Here is a 17,061-nt window from a genome sequence, read left to right on the forward strand (position 1 = left end):
ATAAGTGTGCCGATTGAGAAGTATAATGGAAGGGAATTGAGTTTTATTTTTCAAAGGTCAAGCAAGGCCCGCAGCAGAGAGTTTGTACTCAAGGATAGATTCTCTCCTTCCTTGGGTTTTGCTGTGTTTATGATGAATGATACTCCAACTAGAGAAAGAAAACACAGCACACCTCTGTCTCCAGGGACCTTGCTTTAATGGATTCGCCTTGAATGATACTTTCAGGCTGGCACGTAGACCTGTGTGCTTACATTATACAGCTGAATCACTGGAGCGTCTGCCATTTGTTATCAAAGTCATTTGTGAACAATATCTTCCTGAGAGTCGGAGGATTGACCTGCATTCCATCCTGGTTTCTTCCATAAATAATCTCACAACTTTGTGCAAGTCTGTTTGCATAAAGAGAGGCTGAGTTAAACCTATCTTTTAAAAACGAATTCATTATACATCTACTGAGTGCCTAATCTACATACATCTAACTTTAAAATGCTGTTCCTTAATTTTACAAAATTCCTGAAGCAGAAAGTGGATGACAGGTTTTCTCAGGGACCACATGACTAATGTTAAGGGCCATATTTGTGCACACCCTGTACGTGATGGGTGTGCACTGCGGTCTCTGATGTCAGCCTGGTGAGAGAGCTTGCAACGTGGAGGCAAATAAGTGGGTGTTTTTGAAATCTAGTAATGGATTTTGATAAACAAACTTAGTTTGTGGAAGAAAGAGATGAACAGGCTGTGGATGGCAAGGCAAAGTCTGAAATGAAAATTAGAAATGCCAAAAAAATGCAACAAACGCTGAAAGCTGGGGATGGGTGGCTCCTTCCCGTACATGAGGACCTCCTGCTCTGTAGGCCAAGTTCCTTCAGTCCGCTGACTCTTACTGCATGGGCCAGTAGGGCTTAGAGGACACTATTTTACTTAATTTTGCCCATTTCTTCTCCCATCTCCACTGATTTCTCACCTAACCTCCATCCCTACTGCTCAGTCTCACTCTGGCTCCATGAAAAGCTTTCACAATGAACCCCCACAGGTGTGTGATGTGCCTTGGGGTCCCGAAGGAGGAGATCTGTGTGTACTGCTGAGGGGAGTAGCAGCAGATTACTGTCACACAAACAGGATCACCAGGGTTGCCTGAAAGGTGGATCCCAGAATCCTGCATCTGGGTTCAGACTAGAAGGAAGGAAGGAAGAAAGGAAGGAAGGGAGGGAGGGAGGGAGGGAAGGAGGAAGGAAGGAAGGAAGGCAGGGAGGGAGGGAGGAAGGAAGGAAGGCTTCTTTCAGGTCACTTTAGTTTCCCAGGTGTTATCCAAAGAAGATGGTGGGCCCTCGTGTGCTTTCTGCCCCTGTTGGCCAGACATGCTCTCTTTGCAGAGCCAAAGATACAGGGCCATGGGCGTTCTTGCCCTCTTATGACTTATGCTGTGTTCTGTTCCGGACAAGCCCAGAAGATCCCTTCCCACTGTCACTTACTGTTCCACCCAAGAGCACAGGGGAGGCCCCTGCAGAGAACAAGGACAGGAGATGGTAGAGCCCTGTGAGCTCAGCAGAGCTGGGGCATCGTGCAGACTTGGGGCCTCTCCTCATCGTGACCTCCTGTGCCGACTAGGTCTGAGCGCAGTAGCAGGTGGAGAAGCACTTCTTTGCAGGTGCAGACTGGGCTCTAGCTTCTCCCAGGACAGGGTGTAGTGTCCAGGGCCCCAGCTTGGAGATGCCCAGCGGGAGCAATCCCATGCTGCATCAGTGCAGTAGGGACCTGGGAGTGGTTCACTGTTTTTATTTTCATTTTTCTTGACGTTGGTGACATTTAGTACTTATCATAATTACAGACAGATGTCTGGTCATGGTTGTACCTAGGATTACTTTTCAGTAGATCTCTTAGCTGTCACTTGTTCTTCATGGAAGAGGAACGAGGGAACCCATCTTCCTGCCCCCCAGGAAGGTCTCAGGGAGCCCATTTAAAATGCAAAGCAGGATAATGGAAGCACCCTTTTAAGATTTACACAAATGTACATAATGTGGCCTATCTTAAAAACTATTATTTTACCATAATTTTAGTGACAGTCTCTGAAATGCTTAATGGCCCAAATTGCTATATTTAACAGTCTTACCCATCCTGGAATTGCAAGAAAAATGTGAAGGAGCACTGTGGGGAGACACGACCTCCCTCTCAATCATGGGTTGTTCTGTGAAGCGGGGCCTGTGTTGTTGGCCAGGAGGGGACAGAGAACACCACACATGTAATTTTCTAATAATCTGCTTTTAAAAGACAGAATATAGAAGCAAGAGCTCTTTCAGAAGCTACTTGGAGAATTGCTAAGAACAACAATAGGATTAGCTTTATATTCATTAAATTTGGAGTGAAATGAACAACTCAGCTACGTTTTGTGTGAGAGTTGCCATGGCTACAGTGGAGGCAGCCTAAATACAGCACATGACGTCATGTGTATATTACATGAGGAGAGGGTTCGTGATGAAAACCTGACGGTCTGAATGTATATCCGATGAGACTGATTTTTTAACTAATGAGATTTAATTTCATGTAGGTTGGCTTCCTGTCAGTACCTTCTCCTGACTGAGAGCGACAGTTCCCATTCACTATGCAGCAAAGGCTAGTAATTACGCTTTTTCTTGCAATTAAGGAGAAAGAAACATGTTGCAGCAGATCCAGCCACTTATTCTTCTTTTCGTCTGAAATGATTTGATTCTGTGGCCTATAATTTATAACTCTGGAAATATCAAAAAGAAGAAATTTTATTTTATTCCAGTATTACCTACTATGATTTCTAAATTAAGACATGACAGTTGAAGGGATTGAGGTTACTTTGTGCAGAAAACAAAGGAGGAAGCATTTACTGTCTTTAGAGTACACGCTCCAGTAACAAGCACAATCAGCCCACCTACCGCTGAGTCAAGGAAAGGAAAGGAAGAACAGCAGATGCATTGTAAACATGTCCTGAACACAGGTGGCTGCACATGCTCTGGCCATCGAGGCAGAGTCCTCCTGCAGACCCCCATACCTCCCCGCGCCCGCCTCCTCCTTAGTCTGCCCTCAACCAGTCTGTCTTCATCTCCACACTGAACCCCTGTGCGTTTGCTGAGCTGTGCGCCTCCTCGTGGGAATCCCCCTTCTCCCCTTGATGTTAACCTGATTCAGTGAGCAGTCCGGGTATGGGGAAGGGAGAGCACTTCCGCGTCACCGTCAGAGCCCCCGCCCTGGGGAGCCTTGGCATTGACAAAGGCAGGTGCTTCTGGGCCCATCTGGACTGGCGCTGCCTGCCATGCGAAGAGGGGGCTTCCTCTTAGAGGACTGGAGGCTGCAGGTTTTTCTCTCCTGCGCAGCATAACTCCCCCCTGCCGTGCCACCTACAGTCCACGGGACAAAGAGGATGGACACAGAGGCGCTCCCTGTGTTGTGCTCCCGTTAACCCCGCACAATTTCACCTTAAATCAACCCAACCAGTGGCTTTTCCAGGGCTCCAAAGGAGCTAGAGAAGCCAAGGGAGCTTCGGAGGACCCTGTAAGGGCTCGGTGCCGTCCACACCTCTGTCCTGCAGGTCCCTTGATTGGCGATTTGCACTGCATGCGCAGCGTGGCAGCAGCCCCTCTGCTTAGCGCTTTCCTGTTGCTCTGTGAGCTGCTGCCCGTTCTCACGCCAGCTCCCTCTGATGCTCATGTTGTGAACAGCCAGAACATAGCCAACAAACCGGCCACTGGGCGCTGACACAGGCTGTGAACGAGCTGCAGCCATGCCCTGAGTGTTTCAGTTTCCTGGGTCCCTCCATGGATCTACATTGCCTCGGTTCTGTCCACTTGGCCTCCACAACCTGTCTTTGTGTCCAGGCTTTCTTCGTCTGGGACCTTGACTGGCTTCATGTCGTCAGGGCGGTCTGGCCACATCACTTGGGAAAAGCCAGGGCATCTTCCGGGCCACGGAGACCCTGCATGGCAGCCCTAGCAGCACACACGGAAGGGTCAGGCTTGTTCCCCCATACTTTCCGTTTCCAGGTTGAATTCTGAACCATTGTATTTCATACATTTTGTGAAGTATACATTGAAACACTTTTATGGGAGGAACATAACCGACAAGAAAATATTACAGATTTATATTTACGCACACACATTTCTGCATGCCTTCTCCTTAGCCCTGAACCTCTGCATGCTGCTTAGAGGACGAAGATCATAGATCACATGTTGTTACAGCCTCATCCTAAACTCTCCTTTTAACCCAAATACACTTGCCCAAACAGTCTATGGAATGCACTTTACGGCAGTTGTTTTGAACCCTAGCATGTGCTATTTGCTGCGCTCCAGGCAAACACAGGTAATGCCCTTTACTGCCGCGTAGAAAGGTGACGAAGCACATTTCCTAGGTGAGGAAAATGGCACATGGCCACTAGCAAGAGGCAAAGGATTCAAACACGGGGGCAGCTGCTTTTCTTTCCTTGCAATATGTGGAGATCTCGTTTCTTAGCGGACTTTAAGCCTGGAAGGTGACATCTGCCAGCCTCCACCTGGGCCCAAGGCCCCCGCATGCGGACTCCTGCTCCTTCTGAGCCAGCGCCATTGCTGCGTGTGGTCTCCCCAGGTCCGCGCTGTGCATTTCCCGCTCAGCCTGATCAACCAGAAGCCATGTCATCAACTCAGCACTCACTGGACAGGTACATTTAGGGCATGGGTATAAAAAGGACTCCACGAGTCTTCTAAAATCAGGGTGAATAACAAGAATGGAGCTATTGTGAAGACATCAGCTAACACAGTGAGCAGTCTTGTGTATTTCCCATCACTTATCCCCATTTTGTTTAAAAATACATTTCAGTAAATTATTCAATTTATAGGCAATAAAAAGATCTCCCTTTTAGGGATTGGAATTTCTTTCCCCCAAGTCTGAATACCTATGCTTTTTGGTCAAATCTCTCTATTTTTGTATGTGGCCATTCCTTCACCCAGAAAACAATGGCAAAATAATAGCTGACAAGACACAGCCTCTTACACAGGGCACGCATGCACTTCTGCTCCAGTGAGGACTCAAAACTCATACTCCTCAAATAGCCCATTTGTACAGCAAGTGCTCCTAGTCTGCATTTTGTTCTCATCATTGAAAGCTTCCTTTTGAGCCCCGAATATCTAGTTTGTTCTTTTTTCTGAAAGATCCCCCACTTTTGTGGAGGATTGTTTAGGAGAAGAGAGTAACTTTGTGTGGCCCAATTCCTGTCCGACAACTTGGCAGGCTTTGCTGGACAGGCGCCTGCCAAGTAAGCTCCATGGCCCTCCCTGTGTCCCGGTACCTGGGACGTGAGCTCCCCACCTTCCAACGTTATCCAGTGAAGCGCCTGTATCCTTGCCCACGAGTGCCAGAGGAGAATCGCAGCGTCACTTCTCAATAAATGTATACTGTGTATTATAAAGGTCTTTACTTCCATCAGCATCGAAGAAGTTTCCTTAAGTTTTCGATGAGAGGCTGCATCTCAAACACAGCAAGTAACCCATCCCGAGCCATCCCATTTGTTGGCTGGGACAGAAGCAGGGGCTCCCTGGGTCTAGCGCTGTAGGACTAGTGTGGACCAGGCCGGTGTCCTTCTTGGTGTCCCCTCTTTCTGACTTAGACCTGGGTTTTGCACCTTGTGAGTAACGGTGGGCTGGTTTGTTGTCAAAGCCTCTGATCGCGGCGGGCGTGGAAGCAATCAATCCTGTCATGACCCAGAGGACTGCAACTCGGAGCAGAGGGAATGGGGATGCGAGAAGCTCTGGGCGTGGTGCCTGCAGCGTTCCGCACATTTCTACCGTGGTGTGGGCTTTTTGGTCCAAGAAACCGTACTGCGGAGAGGCCCCGATTCCTGCCCTGGACCACTCAGCTCTCTCATCAACGAGGAAGAAGGAACTGCTTCTGCAAAACATTTTTTAACTTGTATCTAGTTTTAAAAGTTTATTTTTGGCAAACAGTCTTCAAATGCTTTGAATTTTAAAAACATTTCTACTTCTATGCTGACCTTTTAAAGCATTTATTTTCAATTTACTATGAATGTGTGTGAAAATACATAGGAGGACATACCACTTTAAAGGAAAATTAGAACCTAAATGCCAGAGGGTAGTTTTTTGGTCAATATAATTGATCATACTAAATAGTTTTAGTATTCAACAATGTTGTCAGGTTGCCACTCAGTTCCATGAGCAAAAATCCAAATGCTTGACAGGTTCACAGCATCACATTGTGAAAGCAAATCACTTAGTAAAAAGGAATTGTAAAACAGTAGGATTTACCCTGAAGTGGACCCAGTGCCCCTTGGAGCCCAAGGCTTTTGGTTCCAGGGCCCCTGCAGATAATGGCTTGGGTTTTGTGTGTAACCTCGCCCCTCTTCCCATACCCTACAGGCCTTCTCAGGGTTCCTCATGATGCCTAACTCAAATGTGACGTTGTGCAAATCACCGTTACACCATATTGTTGCAGAAATAGTGGCCAGAATAAAACTCTGCACAGAGAAATTCAGTGTTATTCTGAGCATCTTGATCCATGGTTGATTGATTCCTTGGACACAGAACCTGTGCATACAGCGGGCAGACTGTATCTGTATGGTTAGAAAGTTCTCACAAGCTCTGGTGTGTGCTGAACCACCTGGAATGTTTCTCCAAACACCAATTGTGCAAGTGGTTGTGTAGTGGGTCCCAAGTCCCCACTCTGTCTGGCCGGTGGGCCAGGTTTGGAGTAGAGAAAGGGTCTGGGAGCCAGGCATATATTTGACAACAGCTGAACTAAATCCATAACTCATTATTATGAGTATTTTCAAGTTTCCTTGAAAAGTACCTGCTGTTTGGGTAATTATGCTATTTTAGAATTCGACAAAAACATGTTAGTTTTCATTTAAAAGCAGAGCAGTTGTGGTGGGCTGCAGGGCCTTTATAGAGCTGATCCAGGGACATCAGGTTGGACATGGATTTTCTGACGTGAGCCTTGGAGAATCACCTGTATTCAGGAAATCTAGTTTGATCTGCTGGAGCAACTCTGTGTTAGGGCTCATGAGTGAGAAGGAGGGAATCAAGAGAAAAAGAAAAAATTGCAATGTTTCAACAGCTTTCTTACAGGTTCAAGAGCATTAACATCTGCCTTCCATCAGCTGCATGACAAAAATAAAATCCTCTTAGCTCTTCCTGAGAACATGGAGTTAGAAGTTTGAGCAAGGTCCTTTGCTCAGTTTCCTCAGGCTCTGTTGTCCAGCTGTTCAGGGAGACACCTCAAGGCCCAGTCAAAGATGCTCCATGGGCAAAAGCGTTTCTTGGGGGCCAGAAGGTAGTGGATGTTTGGACCAATGTTTAGGTGGGTGCTTTTGCTGCAGTAGGACAGTAGCAAGGGGCTGCCCGGCTGGAGCTCTGGCAAAGGTTTTCTCCCACTCTGAACAACACATTGCAGCTCCCGGGTGAGCTTCCTTCTTATAGAGTCTCGGGCTGCTTTCTTTCTCTGTGCTGGGCATGGAGGGAACCCATGGATGGGCCTCAGAGAACGGGGAAGGGATTCTCGGTGAGGTCGTCACAGAGCATTTGACGGAAGAGTGGGAATTCCAACAGTCCGTGAGAACTGAAGGCCTATGGACGGTGATAGGTGTGGGACAGTTTAGGCACACACGTGTGAAATTCAGCACCACAGGTGTGGGAAAACATGAGAGATCCCTGCGACGTGTGAGAGAGCAGTGCACTGTCCTGTCCTGCCAGCATGGTAAAAGGGACACTTTGCAGGCGAGCCCTTAATAAAACTCGAACAGTTGGTTTCTCCTGATACAATGTTCATTGTGCACTTTCGTTTGCGGATAGAATGCAGCAAGTCTTCAGGAGAATCACGGTGTTCTGGTATGCTGGGTGGGCCGGAAAGTGAGACAGGTGCACAGCTCCATGAGCAGGCCCGGGAGGCCCCCGGCACAGAGGGGGTAAGGTGAGGGCGAGGCCTGGAAGTGGCCGCCCGGGGGCAGCCCAGCGCTCACACTCAGGGTAAGCAGGACACTGACAGGGCCCAGGGGAGTTGAGCTCTGGGACCCGCTGGTGAGCACCACCCTTGAAAACGCACGAAACCCTGCAGACGGGGGAGGGAGAGAAAGTGCAGAAGCACTGAGCTGCAGGAAGGGAAGGGCCTTCTCCCGGCTCCGCCCAGTGGTGGTCCCGCGGTGGGCAGCAGGGCGCAGGGTGGCTCCCTGGCACTGCGGACAAGGCACAGTGAGCTCCCGCCGTGGGAGCCTCCATTTGGGTGTCTAGGTGAGGCGATGCAGTAGGAGTCAGAGTGCAAGAAACTGCCGAGCTGCGGTGAGGGCCGGGCCTAACCTCTGGCGAGAATCCTAGGAGCGGCCTGTTATTCCAGAGTGGGAACAAAATAAGCACCTCAGGCTAAGGCAAATGGTTCAAAATCTTCAGTTCCAGAGAGGATGGCGACTTGGGAAAGAAAAATAATCAGTGGCGAGGCAGAGCCAGCGCACCGTCTCAGCGCGGAGGGAGGCATTGATTTTAGGAGATGGAAACCCTTGCTGTGCCGGCTGAGCTTTGAGAGGCTGGAGATAGTGGAGGAGGTGGCCGCCCTCATGCAGTAGGCCGGACGGCCCCGACCAAGAAGCCACCGGGCAGGCAGGGTCCTGTCCCAGCGTCCCTGACCATCCAGGCCTGTGCAGGGATGGTTTCCAGCAGTGATTCTATTGCAAAGTGCGCGGCTTGTGTGTGAGGCCAGACAAGAAGGTACATGTGTGCTTGTTTCCTTCCTTTCCTTCTTCCTTCCCTTCCCTTCCTTCTGTACCGGGGACTGAACTCCGGACCTTTCACTTGCGGCAGGCGCATTTCCTTCCTTTCCTTCTTCCTTCCCTTCCCTTCCTTCTGTACCGGGGACTGAACTCCGGACCTTTCACTTGCAAGGCAGGCGCAGTGCCACTGAGCTAAATCCCCCGCCCACTTATTTTCTTGTAAAAAGAAGACTGTATCGTGCAGCCCTGATGAAAGAAATAGCTATGAGCGCTTTAAGAACCATTTGCTCTCAGCCGATCTTTCACGTATGTGGTAGCCGGATTTTCTAACACACAAAATGAAACTTTGATTTATAACATGCCAGTGCTTTCTAGGTACCTTATAATTTACCACAGTCAGTGAGAAGGGACAGGCAACTCTGTGTACAGCTATCACACTCCATCCAGAAACAAGATTCGTGGAGGAATTTTCCATGGCAAGGGCCGCCTAAGGGACAGAACCGCTACAACGCTGTGGAAGCTAAGCACATGAGCACTGCAAGAAAAACGTGGGCAGGGCACCCCGTGGAAACAGTGACATCTCCCTTACTGGGGCTCCCTGAGTGCTCCTTGAATTCTCATCTGTGTCACTAAAGACTTAACCTAGCTTTGAAACATCATCTGACTGGTTCGGCTTCTCCTTCAGCATGAGGTGCACCTGTTTGCATGTGAACACAAGCAGCAGTACCCGTGTATAGGTTCATGCAACACACATGTGCATCCAAATCTGAGTGTGCCACGAGTGCTGTGTGTGTGTATGTATATTAAAGCCCTGAAGTCCTCCTCAAAGAAATCCTTTCTGCCACTGAAAAATTCTTGGCATTTTTTTTAAATTGAAACTCTAGCTCTATACTTTTTGTTGCTTTAACGGGAAATGGGGAATAGTAGACTTAGCCATTTTTTTATTACACTTAGCTAAGAGGTCCGATATCATTAGTGAGCCTTGTTTGATCCCATCATTAACCCCTGGTGTCTGCACAATCATTATGCCCATTTTTCAGATGAGGAAACCGAGGTGCTGAAAGATGATTTCATACTTTTCTCAGCACCACGCAGCTCATGGGCTGAGCTTATGTTCAAGCCTGAGCTCTCCAACTGGGAGATGAGATCGTGGTTGCTCTCACAGGTTTATGGAAAGGAAGTCCTGCCTTTGAATGCTGGCATTCTTTGCTTTGCTGGCCCCTGGAAAGGTGGCTCTAGGAGGCTCTCCTGGCCTCTCAGGGCACACACAGGCAAGCTCAGAGTTTCTCCGTGATTGACTGCAGGGGAGAAGGAATCCCAGATGAGTCTTCCTCTTCCCTCTGGGGAGCTCTTGGAATCAAAGAGAAATTGCGACAAGAGAGATCCTAAGATGCAATACAAGGCAAACAACACCAGCTCGGTTCGTCAAAGTGAAAGTGAGCCCTCGTGTCACATGCTGGGGAATGCAGCTTCGAGAGACGCAGGTGAGCAAAGTTGTGTGTCCCCGCTGAAGGAGCTCTCTGGCCCCGGTTCTGTGCCTCGCCCAGGAATCCTCCCAGTCTCAGGCAGGGCAGCCTGACATAACTCACAGTGAAGGCACAATGCCAGGACAGTTCCAGTGCAGGGACAGTCCAGCGTGAGGTCACAAGTGTGGGTTCACAGGGAAGCCAGGGCCAGCAGCCCGCTCATTCCTCAGAGGGAGTCCATGATGCTCTGGGACCAAGGACAGGGTCACAGGATGGAAAAGTCTCTCCCTGCGATCTGAGGTGGGTGAGGCCTTATGGGGCAGCTGACACTGTGCACCTCTGCTCTGAGCCCCAGTCCAGGGCAACCATTCCATGGAGGAAAACTCCAGGCCAGTAGAGGGCACCGACTCCTTCAGACATCTGAACTGGGCAGGGAGGGATGGTATAGCACATTGTCATTTGACAGAGGCAAGGCAATGCAACCCTTCAAAATTCAGAAGAGCAGGCTTATTGGGGCCTCAAAACCAAAACAAATTAGCCAAAAGTGGAAATTTTGGATGGGAAACAGGCCCAAAACACAATGCTGTGGGCAAGTGCAGGCGGAGGAAGCAGAAGGAGACACTTCAGACCCAGTGCTTCAGCAGAGGTGTATGTAAAACGAGTGATCTCCAGGTCCCGACCCCAGACGGGAAACGCACCCTCATAGCCAGCCCTGCATGGGGTGTGGAAATGCGGAGTAGCCCTGGACTGCGTCCTGATGTGTGCTGACCACAGTGTGAGGAGCCTGACGGCACAGTCCAAGGGCAATGCAAACTCACGTTTCCCCGTGACTAAGTTCCCACACACGCCAGCCAGCAGTGTGGAAAGAACACTCAGCTCTCCAGCAGGTGAAGGGCTGACACTTTAATCGTGTGTTAGGAAATGCTGCATGAATATGAGACCCATTTTCTATAACCAATTATAGTGACCAATTAGGAAGCAGTCTGATTTTGGCATGCCTGTTGATTAAAATAACCACACCATCCCCATGGCAACGCACAGGTTGCAGCACCTGTGGGCTGTTCTGCCCATTTCTAATGTTAAACTCCCAAAGAGTGGGCATTGACTGTGGTTCTCAGTAGGGAAGGCAAGTCCTTCTGGGCTGTATTTTTCTGATCCCTGGGTTTATTTGCAGTTTCCTAGAGGGTGAACAGACCCTAGAGTGTTGGTGCTTCTCCCACACTGTCCTCAGCCAGCTAAGCTGCTCTGATGGCTTGTGATGGGCTGGGGAACTTAGCCTGGACTTGTGGTTCTCAGCTCTGGAGGTCGGAAGTCAGAGACCATGCTGGTGGTCATTACATGCTTGTTGAGCACCCTCTTCCGGTTTGTGATTGCACCCTGTCCTGTGCCCTGCCTTGAAGGAGAGCTGGGTGTCCCCTGCAGGCCTGGAGTGTTTGGAAGCCGGTTCAAGGGTAGGAGTGCTGTACCCACCAGTGGACTCACCTCTAGCTTGATGACTTCAACAAACAAATTCTGGAAAGACAGGAGCTTTCAAAGGAGAACAGCCACCCCACCCTGGGCCCCAGGTACAGATGTGCCTTGCTGGTCACACCTGTTGCGTCCCCCATGTAGCCTCCCCAGCCACTCTGATGCCTCTGTTGTCATTCATTCATCATTCTGCCGCACCCTGTGGTGGCAGGGAGACATAATGATACCTGCTTGGCTCCTCCAGTGCTAATGTCCAGAACAAATCAGAGCACCACCCAATCTACTCTCAAAATAGAAAAGATCCTAAATTTTCCAACCTAAAAAGTACCATGAACTGTTAAGATATGGCTGTACTTGTCCTTGTCTGCTGGGCGTAAATCTGACTGGTGCTGTCAGATGGGCTGAGCAGCCAGGCCTAGCAGGGCTCTGCACATGACTGGGTTTTGCTCTGCTGCTGCTGTGCACATCTGGCAGGGACTTCCTGTGCCCAGCTATTGGGTGGCTTCTTAACTGTCTTCCCCTTTTGTAATTTTCATAAAGCACCCACTTCCGGGAGACAGTTTAATTAAGAGCACTGGAACCTGTGGCAGGCAGGTGATTGCATGTGGGACACCGTCTCCCCATCTGCGGCTGTTCCTGCAGTTCTGTCCTTTCAGCACAGCCGAGGAGACACGGGAAGGGGCCTGGGGAGAGCCAGCCACAGACAGCACCACACGCAGGAGGAGAGAATCAGCACCAAGCATGGCTGGGCCAGGGTCGGGAGCATCTCCCATCTGTGTCAGGGTCCCTTAGAGGGAGGAGAGCCCAGTTGCTGTGCCACTGCCAGGAAGGTGAGCGGTACTGACCTGCGGCCACACTTCATACAAATGACTCCTCCCAAATGTGCCTCAGACTATTTATTAGGCCCTAGGAGGAGCTGCATTTTTTAATCCCCTTGCCAAATCCACATGTGTTTGTTCCAGGAGCATCTGTAGAATGCACAGAAATATTTAAATTACAGACACATTCCTGGGTTTCTTGCAATAGTGCCTTTATTAGTAGGTAGGCTCCAAGAGAACAGAAAGCAAGAAAGAATATGGGGAATAAATCCATGAAGTATGAATATTTTATAAATGAGATGTAAAAATTATACGTGTGTACAAAATATACGTGCAGAGAGCGTAGCAACTGGGCTGGGAAGTGGCAGGGTGTGGGGTTTCCCCACAGTGAGGCAACTCACTGGGCTCCAAGCCCACCTGCACGGCTGTTTCCTCCATGGACAGGAAGCCTGTGGGGCAGGGCGTGCTGGTCCCCGGCATCCTGTGGGAGGCTCCCATGGATGTCAGATTTGCTCCACTGTGCTTAGCACTTGCTTCAGAGCCCTGTCAGAGATGGAGTTAGGAGAGAGGTGAGCTCCAAGCAGGTGTCTCAGTGGTGATGCAGGGAAATTAGGGCCCCATTACCATTCTTTCAATAAAAAGCAAAATTACCCATAATTGATTTTTCCCAGTGACTTGTTTAAAACGTACAGCAATATATTAAAAAATTTAAAACAGAAGTCAGTAGGAGCACATTAATTTGCAATAAGCGGAGATTGAATGGTAGAGACAAAAATTAATATTTAATTTTTAATTTCTAAGCATCTATGGCAAGAAGAGAAAGCTAGTAATTTACCACACATTCAGAAGCAGGGAGAAAGCCTTCCAAACTTCTCTCAAGAGTGGCAAATTTTTCTTAGCACTAAATTTGAAAATAAAATTTAAACGGAGATTTTATGCCAGAGTCCCAGAGTAATAAAATTGTTTGATGTTCTAAACACAGAATGCAAACTTGTTAAAGAGAATTACCTGTGAGTTTTTCTCAAGGTAGTTTCTCTTAAGTCAAACCCATACCATCCAAAGTAATTTGGGGAGGATGTGAAACATTAAAACAACACCAACAACAGACGAAAACCTGTACATATTTCTTCCCTTGGTGAGAGTTCTTAGCATTCTGGTTTGGGTTTCTGGGCTGGTCCTGAAGGGTGCACAGGCCAGAAGGAGGGTGTAGCGTTCTCTGCCAGTGGTCCAGGGTGTGGCTGGATGCAGCCTAGTAGGGCCTGGAGTAGGAGAATGAAAGAAGTCAATAAGCCTCCTAAGACAAGTATGCTCTCTGGTTGTAATGTCAGAGAAGTTAAAACATCATTTTGGCGTAAGAGATCAGGAAAGCTTGTCATGAAATTTTTGTGTGAGGATTTTGAGACGTGGATATGGTGAGAAAAAACAGAAGAAAGGGGAACAGGGCGGGAGACCAGGTGGAAGGAAGGCTGGGGACCAGCAAGCTCCTGCCCCTTGCCCTCCCCTCCCCCGGTCATGGGGCCTCCATTCAGCCCTGATGCTGTGTCTGAAGTTTGTAAACACGAGGCCACTTACTGCTGCAGTTCTCCCGGCAGAGGCGAACAGCTTTCCAGCCGATGTCCTGGCATGGGAATCTACACCGAAAGGCTTTGTTTAAACCCCGCGGAGGCACGATGGCCACACGGACACCTAGGGTCGGGCACCCAGCAGCGATGCTCACCTCTTTCTCAGAACCCCACCCTGGAGAAGGAACTTGGGATTAACAGGGGCATCTGTTCCCACAGCCGGAACGTGAGCCCTCTTTTGTGGGGCAGTTCCCTCGAGGTTTACACGGGCAGAATGATTCGCCCAATCTCATGTGAGACCGCGTTCCACTTCACAGCCTTTACTTATTACTCATTCACTTATTCATTCACTCACTTGTGTGCTTATTTATTTATTTGTTTTGGCACGGAGTTGCTTTGGGTGTGTAAAACGGGTTACTAGCACCGAACACACAACTGGCAGCACATTGGTCTTGGTTATGTAACTATAAACATCATCAATGTACTTTCAGTTGTTCCTTCCTAATCAAAGAAAACAGACTTTAGGAGAAAAACTGTTTTTAAACCATGCAGTAAAATAAAAGGAGAAGAAGAAAGTGTTCCCTGTTGTGACATGAAGCCTAAGGACTTCAGAGGCACAGGGACCAAGCCCAGGGTGAGGCTCAGCTCCTGGCAGCTTGGTCGCCTCAAGGAGCACAATGAACTCCACTTCGTGTAACTGGAACGCCACCTGCTTGGACCACGTTTGTTTATGGATTCATTTCATTTCCATTTTTTTGCCTACACTTAAAGGCTCTGTGCTCTGCCCTTGCTTTTGTGAATTTATAATCCATAAACAATCAAGTAAATACCTAGGTGTCTTGCTACAAGCCATCGAGATGCAGTAGAGTTTCCAGTGATGAGGATGGATGATCTTTTGAGAGAAACATCAATAAAGCAGGTAGGAGAGAGATGAACCCCAGACAGCTCTGTCCCACCAACCCCTGAAGTGTCTGGCTTCGGAACACTGCAGGGAGAACCTCCCACGCAGAGGAAGTATGTGCCACTGCATTCTCAGAGGCCAGAGAGGAACTTGTGACACTGTTGTCTGGAGCACCCTCCTGAGTGGTGCTGACAGTCTTGGGGCCCCTTTGCCAGCCTGCACCTTTGGAGCTCTAACCTGGAGAAAGGCCTCACCTGTCACTGGACACCTGCCAGAGTAAACACCTGGTTTGCAGCCCCACTCTTCTTTGGGAACAAGGGGTCAGTGTTCTACCCATAGTGGGTTTCTGTAATGGCAATGGGCAGCCTGAGCACAGGTGAACAGACAGACCGTGGGTTTGAATTTGACCCCTCTCATTCATGTAAAGAATGGGAAACACACACATGCATGCATGCTTGCACACACAGATGCCTTTACGGAAGTGATCCATGCATTTACACAAGCCACACATCACAGAGAGCAAATGGTATCTGTGCCGCACACACACCTGAGCTATGATCAGACAGTAAGGGAATGTTTGAAATTTACAAAATTATTACGGTATGATGCAGCACCTCCAGTCCCTTCAGAATACCCTCCCCCCTTTAACACATTCATGCCATCCTTCTTGACACATTCTCAAGCAATTTTGAAAGTCATGAGTGTCTTTCCTTGTTCTCTTGTTGCTGCCCAACCAAATGTCCTGAAGATTACAGATATTTACCTGTCATGGACAATTTTGTCCTTGAGAAAGAGGCAGAATTTCCACAGCACTCGATCCAGTGACCCCTCGTAGATGAGGACTCACAGTGTTATGTTTACAAGCTGCCTTCCCCATTAGCTCATGTGCAGATGCAGCATTCACCATATTTTTGATCATACCTCTCAACAACACTCAGGCGAGAGCACTTCTAGAGTTGTTTTAGAAAGTAGCAAGAACGATGGCATAAGTGTGTTCAAAACAGAGTATTTTGAGAAGGGTCAATGTCAATATGTCTTTTACTGTGGTAATTTTTAATTTAAACATTCACTATCTGTTTTAGTAATCCTATGTATCCGTTCATTTCATAACACATAAACCTATAATGTATAATAACTTCACCAGTTGACACATTTCAGTGTACACAAAGTGTTAGGTGCAACCTTTACCAAACTAAGTATTTTCAGTAAGATGCAGAAAGCACAAACTGATACGATGAAATTGACAATTTCTTATTCTGGGAGTTATTTTTATTTACAGAGAAATTTTGCAAGAATCTAAAAGTTGAACCCAATCTTCTTTCTTTAGCACTTCACCCTAAAAGCTACCCCAGTGAATTAGTCCAAGCCACTTAGCAATGCCCTGTGAAAAAAAGATGTTAATTGCAATATTATAAATAATGACAAAAGCATGAAATGTGAACACAGGGCTTAGAATTTACAAGCTTTAGGGCTGGGGATTTAGCTCAGTGGTTCCAGTGCCTGCCCCGAAAATTCAAGGACTCGAGTTCCATCCCCCGTACAAAAAAAAAGCATTTACAAGCCTTGGAATGGAGAGCCTCCTCTGTCCGTCTCATTCGTGGTATCTTTTGGGGAATCGCCTGCTGCCAAGGTGCCCGGACCTCCTGCAGCCAGAAGGCAGCAGGCTGGAGGCCTCTGCCAGCCCGCGTGGGGGTCGGGTGGCTCACTCTCTGCTCCGGGCACTGGGACACAGGCTCCGTGGGTGGTGGGCAGGTCGCAGGGACCTGCATGCAGCACAGGAGCCTGAGCAATAGTCTTCAGCCTTTTCAGACCAGATGGTGTTATAGGATACTTGGAAGAGAGCGTCCCTCAGTGGCTCTGGGGGAAATTCCACGAATTTCCAAACCAAACCCTTGGGACAAAAGATGGTCCAGAGTGTGCAGCCACGGCTAGTCTGGGCTTCGGGTGGCGGCTGGGTCCCACTGAGCTGCTAAGAGGGACGGACACGTGGATGGCATGGAAGAAAACGCACTTAGGGCTACACGAGTAACAGTGCGGGGCCAGCGTTGGTTCACCTTCTTTCTGCCCAGGGAGGTGACCCTCACCAGTTCCGCCCCTGTCCAGGCCGATTTGGGAAGTCACCCACTCGAGAGCCGTCCAG

At 48.7% G+C, this 17,061-nt stretch overlaps 1 protein-coding gene across 1 annotated transcript in view; it reads left to right on the forward strand.

The window, feature by feature from the left end:
- The window catches only part of Csmd1 (CUB and Sushi multiple domains 1), a 1,140,625-nt gene that overhangs the window by 499,777 nt on the left and 623,787 nt on the right, over positions 1-17,061 (forward strand). The window lies entirely within an intron of this gene.

This window comes from Fukomys damarensis, unplaced genomic scaffold (assembly GCF_012274545.1).
Source record: "Fukomys damarensis isolate Sample0158 unplaced genomic scaffold, DMR_v1.0_HiC HiC_scaffold_18, whole genome shotgun sequence".
Taxonomy (NCBI): Eukaryota; Metazoa; Chordata; class Mammalia; order Rodentia; family Bathyergidae; genus Fukomys; species Fukomys damarensis.